Source organism: Nannobrachium achirus (assembly GCF_963921795.1).
Source record: "Nannobrachium achirus genome assembly, chromosome: 16".
In the NCBI taxonomy this organism is placed as follows: Eukaryota; Metazoa; Chordata; class Actinopteri; order Myctophiformes; family Myctophidae; genus Nannobrachium; species Nannobrachium achirus.
This window is the reverse complement of record NC_137823.1, coordinates 19,834,959-19,850,043: the sequence shown is the minus strand read 5'-3', so window position 1 is coordinate 19,850,043 and position 15,085 is coordinate 19,834,959.

Here is a 15,085-nt window from a genome sequence, read left to right as displayed (position 1 = left end):
CCTCCGTGTCATCAGTGCCCATACCCTAGGTGGGGTTGGCAAAAGGGCCTTTCTGTGTGAAGTTTGCATGTTCTCCCTGTGTCTCCTAGGGTTGGTACCCTCACAAAAACATGCAGTCATCCTGTTCTCTATACTGCCTCCCCCTGGCCAGCCAGGGTTCCTGATGAAGGGGAAAGGAACTGGTTGGAATAATGTGTTCCTTCCATGCGCTAGGTCCAACCGGGTAAACTCCACCCTGTCAGGTGAAAAGAAGCCGCTTGGACTCCTCATGCATAGAAGGAAGCATGAGGTTAGTCCGTTGCTCTTCCCAGCTTGACAGAGGGAGTGCAGCACTGAGGATTACATTAGATAATTGAAACTGTGTGAATAAATGGGTTACAAAGATCGTTTGATAAAAAAATAATAAAAATAAAATAAATAATTATAGCTGGTTATTATATGACCACAATGGACTTTATTGTTATCTTAGGATTGCTCATCTGTACTTTTGTAGCTTGGGGATAAATTGTAGCTTGGGGATGTAATGTGCTTTCTTAAATTATGCGAGGGGTTGTCATGTGCATTAAGCGAGATTTCTACCCTAAAATATCAATCTCATTGTCTTTGCATTAAAGCTTCATATGTTAGAGAGTTGGGCTTAGGTATTGTATTGCCGTTACCTGTAGAATACATTAGTTATTCTCCACTAGGTCTCCAGTTATTAAAGTTCAGGAAACGATCACTTGGGTTTAAGTATACTTTATTAACAAGAATGAAGGCAAGAGCAAGCATCACACAGCATGGCATAATGAGCAACCTACTATAGAGACAGCATAATATCTAAAGCCTATATAAGCATTGAGCACCCTACTATAGAGACAGCATAATATCTAAAGCCTATATAAGCGCACCATATTAGCAGCCTACCTTAAGCTCTACTATAAGACAGCATAGACTCTATATCCTAAGAGGAGCATTGATTGGCATGGGTTCTGCCTCGGGCCATAACTCGCTGACCCACGATACCCATGTTGCCATGAGTATCGAGGGCATAATCTTATTACAGCGAGCCCTGGCCCGAGATCCCCCACGGGGGATCTGAAGCAGAACCTGACGGTGGAGCTGGGGTGGTGGCGGGGCAGTGCTATGCAACAAGACTGAACCCCACCAGCTAGCTTCCCTAAGTACCCTGGGTAAGGGGGGGGGGGCAGGACCCTGTGTCCCGTCCCCCTCCGCGCGCGCGCCCCCTTGTGACCGTTTACCCGAAGTAGCTTTGATTCTGCGAATCGTTGCATCATTTCAGGAAACGATCACTTGGGTTTAAGTATACTTTATTAACAAGAATGAAGGCAAGAGCAAGCATCACACAGCATGGCATAATGAGCAACCTACTATAGAGACAGCATAATATCTAAAGCCTATATAAGCATTGAGCACCCTACTATAGAGACAGCATAATATCTAAAGCCTATATAAGCGCACCATATTAGCAGCCTACCTTAAGCTCTACTATAAGACAGCAGCATAGACTCTATATCCTAAGAGGAGCATTGATTGGCATGGGTTCTGCCTCGGGCCATAACTCGCTGACCCACGATACCCATGTTGCCATGAGTATCGAGGGCATAATCTTATTACAGCGAGCCCTGGCCCGAGATCCCCCAAAACTACGAAAACCCCCAAAACACGCCAAAAGCTCAGAATCCCATGCCAGCGCTAGCCAACTGCGAGGAAGGCAGCTCTGCTGTGACTCTAGCGATTAAGAATTATCATTACTGCGGGGGCAAACTATGAACTGCCTGTCCTATTGCTATAGATGGCTATTAATACTGCTAAAGCAAAATAAGTAAGAATGTAGCCGCCTGCATGGCTTGCTATAAATACTACTAAGCAAAATAAGTAAGAGAATTAACGGCTTGCCAGAAACGCTATTAATCCTGCTAAAGCAAAAATAATAAGTAAGAATATTAGCAGCTGGCAGACCGAACCAACGGTGAGGAAGGCGGTTCTGCTGACTATAGCGAAACTGAAATCTAACTGGAAGCCATACTAAACAGCCTAGTGACAAGCGGGAGCAGCAACACTGAAATATATATACAGACAGCAGAACCAGAAGCAGCGATGAGACCTTTAATTCATATAACTTCAGCACCAGACAGCTTGATATATCCTACCTAACTGACACCCCAGCAACCACCTAGCTTTGCGTGATTGAAATATTAAAGCGTAATATTTATCGTGGCCCGCAACCTATCAGGGGCGCGTGCCCCGAGTAACGCAACAGAAGCAGCAAATAAAACACGCAACCTATCAGGGGCGCGTGCCCCGAGTAACGCAGCAGAAGCAGCAAAATGAAACCCTATGGAACAACCCTGCTAATCGTGCCTGCAGCACTATTAGCATCAGCAGCAGAAGCGTTAACTGAAACGCGTCCAACTCCAGCTTGGAACCATTACGCTTCGGTCAGTCCTGTGTTGTGTGTGCTTGATAGCTTGGCGTGCAGGATCTTGAGTTAGCTGAGGGCACCAGAAGTGCTGGTGGTGTGGCTGCTCCGATCCGGAGAGAATGCAGAGTGAAGAGGGGCGGGCCGCAAATCTGGCAGCTCTCTCCGGGGGTCGTGAGACGAGGACAGCATGGACATGAAAGGACAGAAGGGAGAGTTAGTTCTGCGACTGACACTGGTGTACCTTCCCTGCTTAAACTGCGAGCTGCAATCTTCAGAGGCCATGTGCTAGTCGCCTCTTAAGCCTGGCCTTGGTGACTGCATGAGCTTGCCGCAGAAATTACCATCTTAGCTTTAGCTGACCATAACAATGAAACCACGCCTAAGGTCGCTGACTTTTAGGATCACAGAGAAATTTTCGCAGCCCACGGAGCGCTCTGCTGCAGAGTATGCTGCTGCACATATGAGAATCTCCACGAGATACCCGTCTTGACCTTTAAAGGCAAGCTATGCAAGCCTAGAGAGCGGCTAAAGCCCAACATTCAGTACAAGTAAGTCGCTGCTATCTAACTATTATTAGCAAGCTTAGAGAGCAGCTGAACGCTCACAGAATCGAACAAGCAAATGTGTTGCTATTTACCTGCTAGAGTGTGGCTCCTCAGGGCATCTGGGAAAGCTGCAGCTGGCGAGAGGAATGGAGTTCCCACCGCTGGTGCTGGAACTGCAGCTTCCCATGTTCCCTTGCGACCTGGCGGTGGCGACGACGGTCGCAGCCTGACAGCGCCTCCGGAAGATGGGCCGGCACCACAGGCTTCCAGCACGACGCAGCGCTGGATCATGCTCATGGTAGCAGCAGTAATAGCATTAACTGATGCTGTAGCGGGCAGCCGGACGGGAGGGCCGACAGGCAGGTGGGAAGGCAGGCGGGCGGGAAGGCAGGCGGCGGCGGGCTGGCGGTAGGCCACTTCCGTCTGCTGAATATGGCGCGTGCAGGCGGGCAGGCGGGCGGGAGGGCGGGCGGGCAGCTCATGGTAGCGGCAGAAGTAGCGGAAGCTGTAGTAGCAATGCCCTCTCCAGTGCTAACCGACTCCTGACTGGTCTCATGGAATTATGCAGTAGTGGACGAAACTATAAAGATAAACATGTTAGCAGAAAACACTCAGCCGCTGCAGCGCGACGCTGCAATGATGGCATGCTGTAGCAGCCGCTATGCAGCGGCTCCGGCAAGAAGCTGAAAGGACGAACATGATGTTAGCAGCAACATGTAGCAGCCGTGGCCCGAAGCTATAAAGAAAAACGCGATTTAGTGGAACATGAAGCAGCTTTATCATGAAGCTGCAGTGCTAACCTGATGCCGTGGCAGGGGGCATGCCGCAGCTCCGGCCTGGAGCTGTAATGATAAATATGTTAGCAGAAAACCTCAGCAGCTGCAGCGCCATGCTGCTATGGCGACCTGCTGTAGTAGCTGCTATGCAGCAGCTCCAGCACGAGCTGAAAGGATAGAAATTGTGTTAGCAGTTAGACATGTAGCAGCCGCAGCAAGAAGCTATAAGGTAAAACACGATTAGTGGAACATGTAGCCGATTTAGCATAAAGCTGCCATGATAACCTCATGACGTAGCCGTGGGCCTGCAGCCACTCCGGCTTGGAGCTGAAATAATAAACAGAATGTTAGCAACCAACAAGTATTAGCTTTGGCGTGAGCTGCAGCAACAGACATGTAGCACTTTAGCCTGAGCTGAAAAGAAAGCATGGCGTTAGCAGCCTTTATCCTGGAGCTGCAATGGAGAACATGATGCAACAGTCCTGTGGCCGCTTTAATGTGATTGTAAAGATAAACAACTCGTCATTTTTCACTAGCAGTAGCCTTAGCTGTAATTATTAGCTCGAGTGCCGCAGCTACGGAAACACCACAAGGACATACAGTGCGATACGCAGTGACCCAGAACTATAACCTTAGATTGAACAAATACGGCAGCTCGATAGAGGATAGTATCCAATGACTTCAACTTCAACGCTGCCACACTCGACGCCGCCCTGATGCCAACAGACACGCGGCAGTTTCTGGCCCGAGCTGCAAACATAAACAGATGTTAGCGTTTTCACCAGAGTAGCATCGGCAACCATCATCAGCTGCTATGCCAGCAGGCAGCCGCAGCTTGGGCAAAGCTAGCATTAACCGAGACCAGGCAAAATCCTCATGAACAGCAAACAAAGCCTGTATGTAAGCTTGTACAGTGGGCACAAGCGAAGCATAGACATTGATAATACATGCGCATCCCTGCCCTATTGAACTGCGCGTGCACATAAAATAATATAATACGAAAAAGAATCGTAACAGACCAGGTGACATGGAGGTTAAATGCTAGAGAGCCACATTACCCATGTGTTCAGAATGCGCAGACCGTGCGCCACCCTTCGCTTCGTGACGTTACCCTCTGCTAGCCTGTATGCTAGGTAGCTGCTGACCACGGACACCCGCAACCCCCATGGAATAGGCAGCTTGAAGAGTCATTACGGAACGATAGCAAACCTCTTTAGCTACATGAGTTCTGAGTTGCAAGCTAGCCGACCATCAACAGAACAGACAGCTCGTGGCTGGAATGAACCATGGCTCCTACCGTAGCAGAAGAGAATATTTAGCTGGAGCTACCGAGCATTTAGAGAAGACTACGATTCCCTGCATGCACTAGCGAGTTCAACTGGTGACGTCAGGACAGACAGGCACGACTTGCGTTAGCGGAAGCAAAACATTGTTTGCACGTAAACTGTGGCACCTATGAGCTTGCGGGTTTCCTCCTCTCAGGAGCCCACGCAGACAGACATCCTTTATAGGCTTCTCAAAGAGAGGCGATTACTGTATTTAATAATTCATCCCGCGAGGGCTTCTACGCCACGGTAACTGGCAGCAGCCCTACTGTGGTCCAAGAAGCGACAGAAACCATTTAGCTGCTATGGTATAGCAACTAGCACCTCATAAGCAGCAGCTGTTAAGACGGCCGGACAGTGCAAAAAGAGGAAAACATACACATAACCCGAGGCGAGGCAGAAGCAATATAGGCCCCATACTAACTAGATTAAGCACGCTGCGGGCGAAGCTTGCTACTAGCACGACGCCGAGGCTTGGCATGATAGAGAACTACATTTCCCACACGCAGCGCTTAGTATTTGCTGCCGAACGTCATGCCGTAAATCACCGCTTGACGTGACTCGGCTAGCTCAGGAGCTAGGTGAACGCTGCCGTTTACAGACACCTGCAACCTACAAACTGAATCCTCCTAGCGTGATTCATTACCTGCTACGGGGCTGTGTTTTCACGCGGGCCGCCGCTCTATGCCTTGACATGGCTAGCACATTGATTTACCAGCTAACAGCATCCTTACCGAAATAGCCGGCTAGCAATAGCCACCAGCTAGCTCCTAGCTGACTGTACATTAAACCTGTTGTTCCGCGCTAGCCGATACGGCCCGCGCCGTTGCAAAGTACTGACATTGTTATCGACAAACCCAACGACTGAGATTACTTTAACTCATGGTAGCCCAGTAAAGGCCCACCAGGGCACGAAATAAGTTAGCATTTAGCCCGTAGCCACAGCCAACTTCTATGATACTGAGTTTACCTTTAGCAACTTTAGCAAGCCTGTAGCACCTTTGAAATAGCTTTAGCAACAAACAACTGAAAGTACAGAAATCAGCTAGGCACCAGCAACGATAGCAAGAAATCTGAACCTTGAAACAACAGTTTAGAATTCAGCGATTACCAGAATAACAATCTCAAACTTCCCATACAACCTGGCCAAGAACACAGCTTCTTAGTTTGGCAGCTAAGAACATGAATTGAGCGATAGTAAAATAGCAGAAACAGCCAGAAATACTCAGCCAAGTTAGACACCCTCTCCAAGCGGTGGGCAGCAGCACAGCTACCTGCAAGCAACAAGTGTGGCACTTGTGTGTGTACTGCAGCGTGGTAGCAGCAGCAGTGCTATGCAACAAGACTGAAGCCCACCAGCTAGCTTCCCTAAGTACCCTGGGTAAGGGGGGGGGCAGGACCCTGTGTCCCGCCCCCCTCCGCGTGCGCGCCCCCTTGTGACCGTTTACCCGAAGTAGCTTTGATTCTGCGAATCGTCGCATCATTCCTTCTTCACTTGCTTCATTTCAGACCAGCTTGTGGAGTCCAGACTGCAGCAGAAGATGAACTCTCCAGATTCAGCCAGGGACATTTCTGTTAAACAGGAGGAGCCTGAAGACATCTCTGTTAAACAGGAGGAACCTGAAGACCACCCACAACTCGGTATGTATTTTCACTATATGATAATTTTGTCAAAAGATATCATGACAGGGGGCACGGTGGTGCCTGCTGTAACTTCTCTGTCGAGGTTGGGCGGCCAATTGCTGCCCCAGGTTCCTAGCGGTCATGTGGAATCCAGACCAGTCAAATCGCTCCCCCGTCAAAACGGCCAATAGCAGTTGCGCGGTCCTGGATTCCTAGTGGCCACGTCTGCCCCGTCAGCCAAAACCCCTGCAATTTGCAAATGAATATATCGTGCTGCAGACGCAAGGGCACCAGTTATTTTATTTGTGTAGTCTTTTTGGGAACGGCGAAGAAGCCGAAGCATGCATAATCACTTTATTTATACATTCTAATAAGACTGCATAGCCAAAGCATTTGGATTTTTGTGATGACTTTTATAGTAGCAGCTTATGTGTTATATATTTTATACATACGCAAAAGTGATGTTACTATAGGCCTACACTGTTTAATTGTATTTCTATTTGTAATCAAATGTCATTCATTGTATTCTATGGGGGCAAGGTTGCCTATTTTGAGTATTAAACAGAGAAATATGTCACATTGCTTTACACAGCACAATCAAGTTGTAGCTCTGGTCTATAGCGTCATCCTGTTCTCTATACTGCCTCCCCCTGGTCAGCCAGGGCGCCTGATGAAGGGGAAAGGAACTGGTTGGAATAATGTGTTCTTTCCTACGTCCAACCGGGGAAACTCCCCCCGTCAGGTGAGAAGAAGCCGCTTGGACTCCTCATGCATAGAAGGAAGCATGAGGTTAGTCCGTTGCTCTTCCCAGGTTGACAGAGGGAGTGCAGCACCGAGGATTACATTGGATAATTGAAACTGTGTGAATAAATGGGTTACAAAGATCGTTTGTTAAAAAAAATATATAATAAATAAATAATAATAGCCGGTTATTATATGACCACAATGGACTTTTATTGTTATGCCTTTGCCTTGAATGTTTTACTGTACCTCCGACGCTCCGTGCTAGTAATGTTTTTTGACTAACAAAGTATGTAATCAATCAATATGCATAGGTATCATCTATCTATAAATGCGAGAAGTCTCTGCGTGTCTGTCTGTCTAATCCGCGTATCTCGAGAACCGTTCGTCCCACCGGCTTCAGATTCGGCACGCGTGTTCCCCGCCGCGGCGCGGAGTGCAGTGCCGGGCCTCGACCCGACCCGACGCGCGGTTTTCCCGAACCGGCGCGAAACGTTCGGAATCTCCTTATGCAGGGCTGATTGTTGACATCAGGCTGTTCCGGAGGAAATCGGCGCAAGCGCTGACTCATTGTGACATCACATCATAAAAGGCTCTGAGATCACGAACACCACATGAGTCAACTAAAAATGCCATGGTTACGTATTCTGATGTTCCTATATGGGCATAATAGGACACAGGCAAACATATGGTCAAAACGGCTCTTATGACAACAGGTATAATGGGGTTTGCATTAAAGGGTGGGGCATTCATGAGTCAACTAAAAAATGCCATGCTTACGTATTCTGATGTTCCTATATGGGCAGAAAAGGACACAGGCAAACATATGGTCAAAACGGCTCTTATGACAACAGGTATAATGGGTTTTGCATTAAAGGGTGGGGCATTCATTCCCTATTTCAAATTCGGCACGCGCGTTCCCCGCCGCAGCAGGTAGTGCAGTGCCCGGCCTCGACCCGATCCGATCCACGATTTTCTGGAACCAGCACGACAGGTTCGGATTCTGATGTCTGACATCAGGGTTTTCCGGAACCGGCACTGTGTCTGCATAGATCTCCATTTATGACACAGGCAAACAGATAGTCAAAACGGGTCCTATGACAACAGGTATAATGGGGTTTGCATTAAAGGGGGAACCAGCACTGTGTCTGCAACACAGTCGGAGGCACAGACAGATACAGAGATCTCCATAATGGGCATAAAGGGACACAAACAAACAGATACAGAGATCTCCATATATGGGCATGAAATGGATGCAGACAGACAGATACAGATATCTCCATATATGAGCATAAATGGACACAGGCAAACAGATGGTCAATACAGGTCCTACAGAGATCTCCATATATGGGCATAAAATGGACGCAGACAGACAGATAACTCCATATATGTGCATAAATGGAAACAGGCAAACAGATGGTCAAAACAGGTCCTACAAAGATCTCCATATATGGACATACAATGGACGTAGACAGACTGATATCCCATATATGGGCATAAATGGACACACGCAAACAGATGGTCAAAACAGATCCTATGACAACAGGTATAATGGGGTTTGCATTAAAGGGCATTCATCCCCTATTTACATTGTTCCCGAGTTGGCCAGGGCGCCGACTAGACGCTCCGAGCTTCTAGTTAAATTAATTATGCAATACAAAATAAAAACTGCACCCCATGCCGTAGGCAAAAGCATCTAGAACAGGGTTGGTCTGTCACACAGCTCAAGCCGCCAATTGCATGACATCATGAAACAGAAGCTCCTCCAGCCATGAAACCCAGAAATGCCTGGTTAAAGTTTGGTAGTAGTTGAAAACTATGAAAACCTTTTTTTTATGGCATCTCTGTAAGAGATTAAAGGTCTAGAATGTTTCTGTGAGACTGATCTGTAGGCGATAAAATAGATATTTTACAGGCAAGCATCTTGATTTGAGGTTTAACCACTTGAACCTTAGGATCCCTATTGCTTATGATATATATATGTCACGGTTTGTTAGAGAAACAGGACGGTCGAGAAACGGAGCACTCGTCGTGCAGCACGGGGCGGAACAAGCGCTCGATTGTCCACGACATTGCAAGCGGCACGCAGGCCAGCGGACCTTGGTCCTGCTCTTCGCCCCCGAGCACCGCAGGTGCGAGTGGCCGCGAAGAGAGTTACGAAGCCGTGGTGAATGCAATCGTTATATTTATCGTGGGCTTCGTTTATCGTGGGCTTCGTTTATCGTGCCCACGATGTGCTTCGTTTATCGTGGGCTTGCCCACGATAAAGTGACTACAATGGAGCTAATGGCTAAGCTAGGCTAGGCTAGGCTAGGCTAGGCTAGTAAATAAAGTCGCAAATAGAGTCGCAAACGAGTGACGTCAGCGCCTTCACTAGTGAATGGCTGTCGTCGCCACCTGGTGGTGATTGGTGTGTGGTGAACGACAAAACAAGCGCTCTTACATAGAACGTCCTGAGTTACCCAAACATCCGGTAACATATATATATATATATACATATATATATATATTAGGGGTGCAACAATACACAAAATTCACGGTTCGGTTCGATATTTTGGTGTCACGGTTCGATACTTTTTCGATACAAAAAATAAACAGAAATGTCCTTGATTCATAAATGTATTTTTTATAACTATGTATTTCTTTGTTTTAACTTTGAACAATACGGTACCCAACCTCTAGGGTAGTGGTTCTCTAAGTGGGCTCTGGGGACCCCTAGGGTCCTTGAGGGGGTTCCAGGGGGATGTGGAGTGGTATTGTATTGTTCGGTACAGGGTCATTCGTTTTGATATTTCTCGGTTTCGATCCGATTTTCGATATTCGGTTCGATATGTTGCACCCCTAATATATTTATATATAAATATCACATTGGCTCAAAAAAGATTTGGTGTATTGGGGAAAAAAGAGAGGACCAAGTGCAGAGTCAACCCTGCTCAAGTTCACTAGGTATGTTTTTCACACTGTCCTGTGCTCTCTCAAGGAGCACCTTTTCTAGTTTATGATCATATAGGCTTTTCCACAACACAGAGTGCCAACGCTGACTGAATGCAATCTTTTTTTTTTTTTTGCCACTTCATTGTTTGGTCTGTATTTTAATTTCTGAGACTTGGTATAGAATCTTAGGGAGTGAGGAGGATTGCTCTGTACTTTTGTAGCTTGGGGATACATTGTAGCTTGGGGATGTAATGTGCTTTCTTAAATTAAGCGAGGGGTTGTCATGTGCAATAAGCGTGATTTCTACCCTAAACTATCAATCTCATTGTCTTTGCATTCAAGATTCATATGTTAGAGAGTTGAGCTTAGGTATTGTATTGCCATTTCTACCCTAAACTAGGTCTCCAGTTATTAAAGTCCTTCTTCACTTGCTTCATTTCAGACCAGCTTGTGGAGTCCAGACTGCAGGTGAAGATGAACTCTCCAGATTCAGCCAGGGACATTTATGTTAAACAGGAGGAACCTGAAGACATCTCTGTTAAACAGGAGGAGCCTGAAGACATCTCTGTTAAAGAGGAGGACCACGCACACCTCAGTATGTATTTTTCACCAGATAATCTTGTCAAAAAATAACATGACAGGGGGCACGGTGGTGCCTGCTGTAACTTCTCTGTCGAGGTTGGGTGGCCAATTGCTGCCGGGTTCCTAGTGGTCATGTGGAATCCAGACCAGTCAAATCGCTCCCCCGTCAAAACGGCCAATAGCGGCAGCGCGGTCCTGGATTCCTAGTGGCCACGTCTGCCTTGTCTGCCAAAACCCCTGCAATTTGCAAATTAATATATCGTGCTGCAGACTTTTTGGGAACGGCGAAGAAGCCAAAGCATGCACAAACACTTTATTTCTAATAAGACAGCATGGCCAAAGCAAGTTGGATTTTTGTGATGCCTTTTATAGTAGCAGCTTATGTGTTTTATATTTTATACATACGCAAAAGTGATGTTACTAATAGGCCTACACTGTTTAATTGTATTTATATTTGTAATCAAATGTCATTCATTGTATTCTATGGGGGCAAGGTTGCCTATTTTGAGTCTTAAACAGAGAAATATGTCACAGCACTCTCAGCCCCACACCACACGCCTAAAATACGTGTTTTGGCCAGAAAATACAATATTTCACCAGAAATTGTAGCTACTCCACAGCACCCCCATGGACAGATTTTGCCTTCCGAGTGAAATATTTTCCATGCTCCATGCACCAATGTTAGGCCACCTTTCTTTGCAGCCCTTGAGGACACGCTCCCGGCATCCACACCAGGTGTCCAACCTCAACAGCGTGTGCTGCGACCGCTCCTCCCGGCACTACAACCACTGTTGCCTACTGCACAACCAGCACTACGACCACTCTTGCCCCCAGCATCCACATCAGGCGTCCAACCTCAACAACGCGTGCTGCGACCTCTCCTCCCCACACTACAACCTCTGTTGCCTGCTCCCCAATCTCTCCTCTATGTCCCCCAGTTTCTGTCTCCGTTAGCCGTTCCAAGACCTGCAGCTTCCACAGAATATGTGTCTCATACGCTCTTAGTTGCTCCACAGCCTCTCCTCTCTGCCTCACAACCTCCCGTTCCTGTGGCTACTTCCCAATGTCCACTTCCTGCACCTACCTCCCAACCCGCCGTTCCTGTAACTACTACAAAAGTTGTGCCTTCAAGCACCCTGCACTACCGTAAGAGGAAGTTAGAGGAGGAAGCGAGAGGCAGAAAGAGGCGACAGTACACCAAGAGGACAGACACAATCACCTGTAAGCAGTGCCAGAGGGAGCGGGACCCCGCAACCCACAAGTTTTATTATGGTAATTGGTACTGCCAGGCAACAGCCACCACTTCTCTTGCTGAGTGGAAGGCTGCACTTCAAGCCAAACTTCAAGCTACAGGGTTTGGCAGAAAAAAGGTCTGACTCTGACCTCTATGACAAGGGATGGGTTCCTGTGTGGTCTTAGCTGGGTGCACATATCACTTCTGCTTTTTACACTGACCAATGGACAATTTGGTTTGGCTCTGCACTATTAGGAGTATTTAAGTATTATTGCATTTGTTTGGTGAGACACTTGATGTAGCAGTGACTGTTATGGACACTTTATTTAAGAAGGGTTGAAACCATTGTCATAGATAGATACCTTTATTATTAGTATAAAAACAACAACACAAATATGAAGTGTCGAGAACAATGCGACGTAACATAAATAGTAATACTTATAGTCATAGTAATACTTATAGTCATACTTATCAATGCAGTGCCAAACAAGAAAAAGTGACCCTAATCATAACAAGGTCCATTATTTATTGGGCATTTGAGCCACGGACCACCGTTTGAGATTTAGACTCTCAGACCCAAAACTTTAAATATTTTGTTGTCATTGGATACAATCTTTTTTGCACAATTCCATGCTGTATTGATGTTGGCATAACAGGCCAACGTAACAAAAATATCAATTCTTTAACATTTTCTAATTGTGGAGACATAAAATAAGTAATGCAAATGTTTAACAATAATGTTATCATTTAGCTGGGGACCACCTGGAAACCCCCCAAGGACCACAGGTGGTCCCCGGACGCGATAATGGAATCCGTAGGAAACGGGGTTGAATAAATTAGAAGGCACGGCTTGTGATTGGCTGGAGCGGAGGTCGGGAGTGCTCGGCTGTGGTCACTTGGACCGCGCGGTAGAATGTTATTGTTAACCTCTATGCCTAAACCTAACCCAAACCCTAACCTCAGTAAAACTATGCCTAAACCTAACTCTAATCTCAGTAAAACTATGCCTAACCCTAACCTCAGTAAAACTATGCCTAACCCCAACCTCAACCTCAGTAACCCTGGTGCTGGTGAGTAACTAACCCGCTGATGCTGGTGAACCGAAAAGAAGCGCACAATTTGTCACAACACAAATTGTAATACTTATGGATTCGATTGCAATTTTATTGCGCTTTTCTAAGCAAGTTGCCAACTGAAAGCGCTTACAAAAAATATATGATGATACACATACATAAACATCTCACCATTAAGTCAAAGACACACAATAATACTTAAATACTACTTAAAAAGTGCAGAGCCAAACAAAAGTGTCCATGGGTCAGTGCAAAAAGCAGAAGCGACAAGTGCTCCAAACAAAAAATGCACAGGAATCCCCCCTCAGCAATCCTCAAGTAAGGACAACGTCTTTGGATGGTACGGGATACTGTCCCTTGAACGAGAGAAGCCTCTCCCTGCAGCATTGTATGCACGTTCCAATCGACCGTTCCTGCGCCGAGCCATGACGTGGATGCTCCCACTGAGCAAGTCTGCCCTCGAGGGGCAACGGAAGAGGTACAAGTACACCCCATGGACATAACACTAATATGTCACAGTGGCTTACCCCAATCCAACCCTTGGGTACCATTTTTAGAGTATTTGGCATAACCCCGGATTGAACCCGGACCTCCCAATCTCAGGTTGGAATGTTAACATACTAGATTTTCAGGCCGCTACGCAGCCTTCAAACTTAGTCCTATGTTGTGCTGATGAGAGCAATGGTCACTGACACAAGTGTTACACTGTTATACCACTGCTGCTGAGCAGCAATGCACTTGCAGCATCCATGTCCACTGTCATATCTGTGCGACTTTGTGTTCGGGAGGTACGTGTCTGTGACCACTTCCTGGTAAAACATTGAACTACACTTCTCAGAGTTTATATCACAGACTTTAAATCACTTGTGGTTGTGGCTGTTGTAAACATTGAGCTGGAAAACTCAGCTGTGATTGGTTCAGAGCCACCCAGGCCCCGTTTCATTCTCTCTCTCTCTCTCTCTCTCTCTCTCTCTCTCTCTCTCTCTCCCCCCCCCCAGTATGACTTATGGGGGCTAGTAGTGTTACTGTAAATAGTAATAAAGAAATTGCTGGCTTATTGTGTCATTGAATCATGGCACCCCATGAAGGAGCCATTCAGCCTGTGTGCCTATAGCTGGTTGTGGGTGGGTTCACCTGCAGGGGAGGGGTGCTGTAACAATCAGTATGCTGATAAGGAAAATGGCAACCAAACAGTTGCTTGATGGCATGGTATGGGCACGGAGGGAGATTACATTTTTACAGTTTCTTTTATTTTGCATTAAGAAAACCTTGCTGTTGTACTCCTTTTACCTTGAATAAATGGGAACACCACTCAGCAGTAGTTGAAGTCTGGACAATTGATTATTTGAACGCGTCAAAAAACGATTTCCATGTGCCCAGCCGAGTGGTGAAAAGTTTGTTAAAGAATGCCACTACACCTCTTCTTTAAGGCATGACCATACTGTCTCCGACCACCAAACATTTTGCTGGAAAGGTCTACAGAGATTGTAGCTTTTTGGCGAAAATCGCCATTTTTAATCCAAATAGGCCATTTGTATCTAGCTTTGCTCAACTGTATCAATAAAATACATCTGACATTTGACACTTTATGTATATATTCTTTGTTCCCTTTCTTTGATATACCTTGCTCTTTACTGTACTCTGTTCTTTTTTTATTCTTTTCATACTTCTCTGTAACTTTGTAAATATCCTTATACCTCTGTGCTGCCTCCGGGCGACTGATTTTCTCCCCTTGGGATAATAAAGGTATCTATCGATCTATCTATGAATGATAGTTTTGATCCAAGGCTTCCAAAGTTTGACACTGATCCTAGATCAGCAATTAAT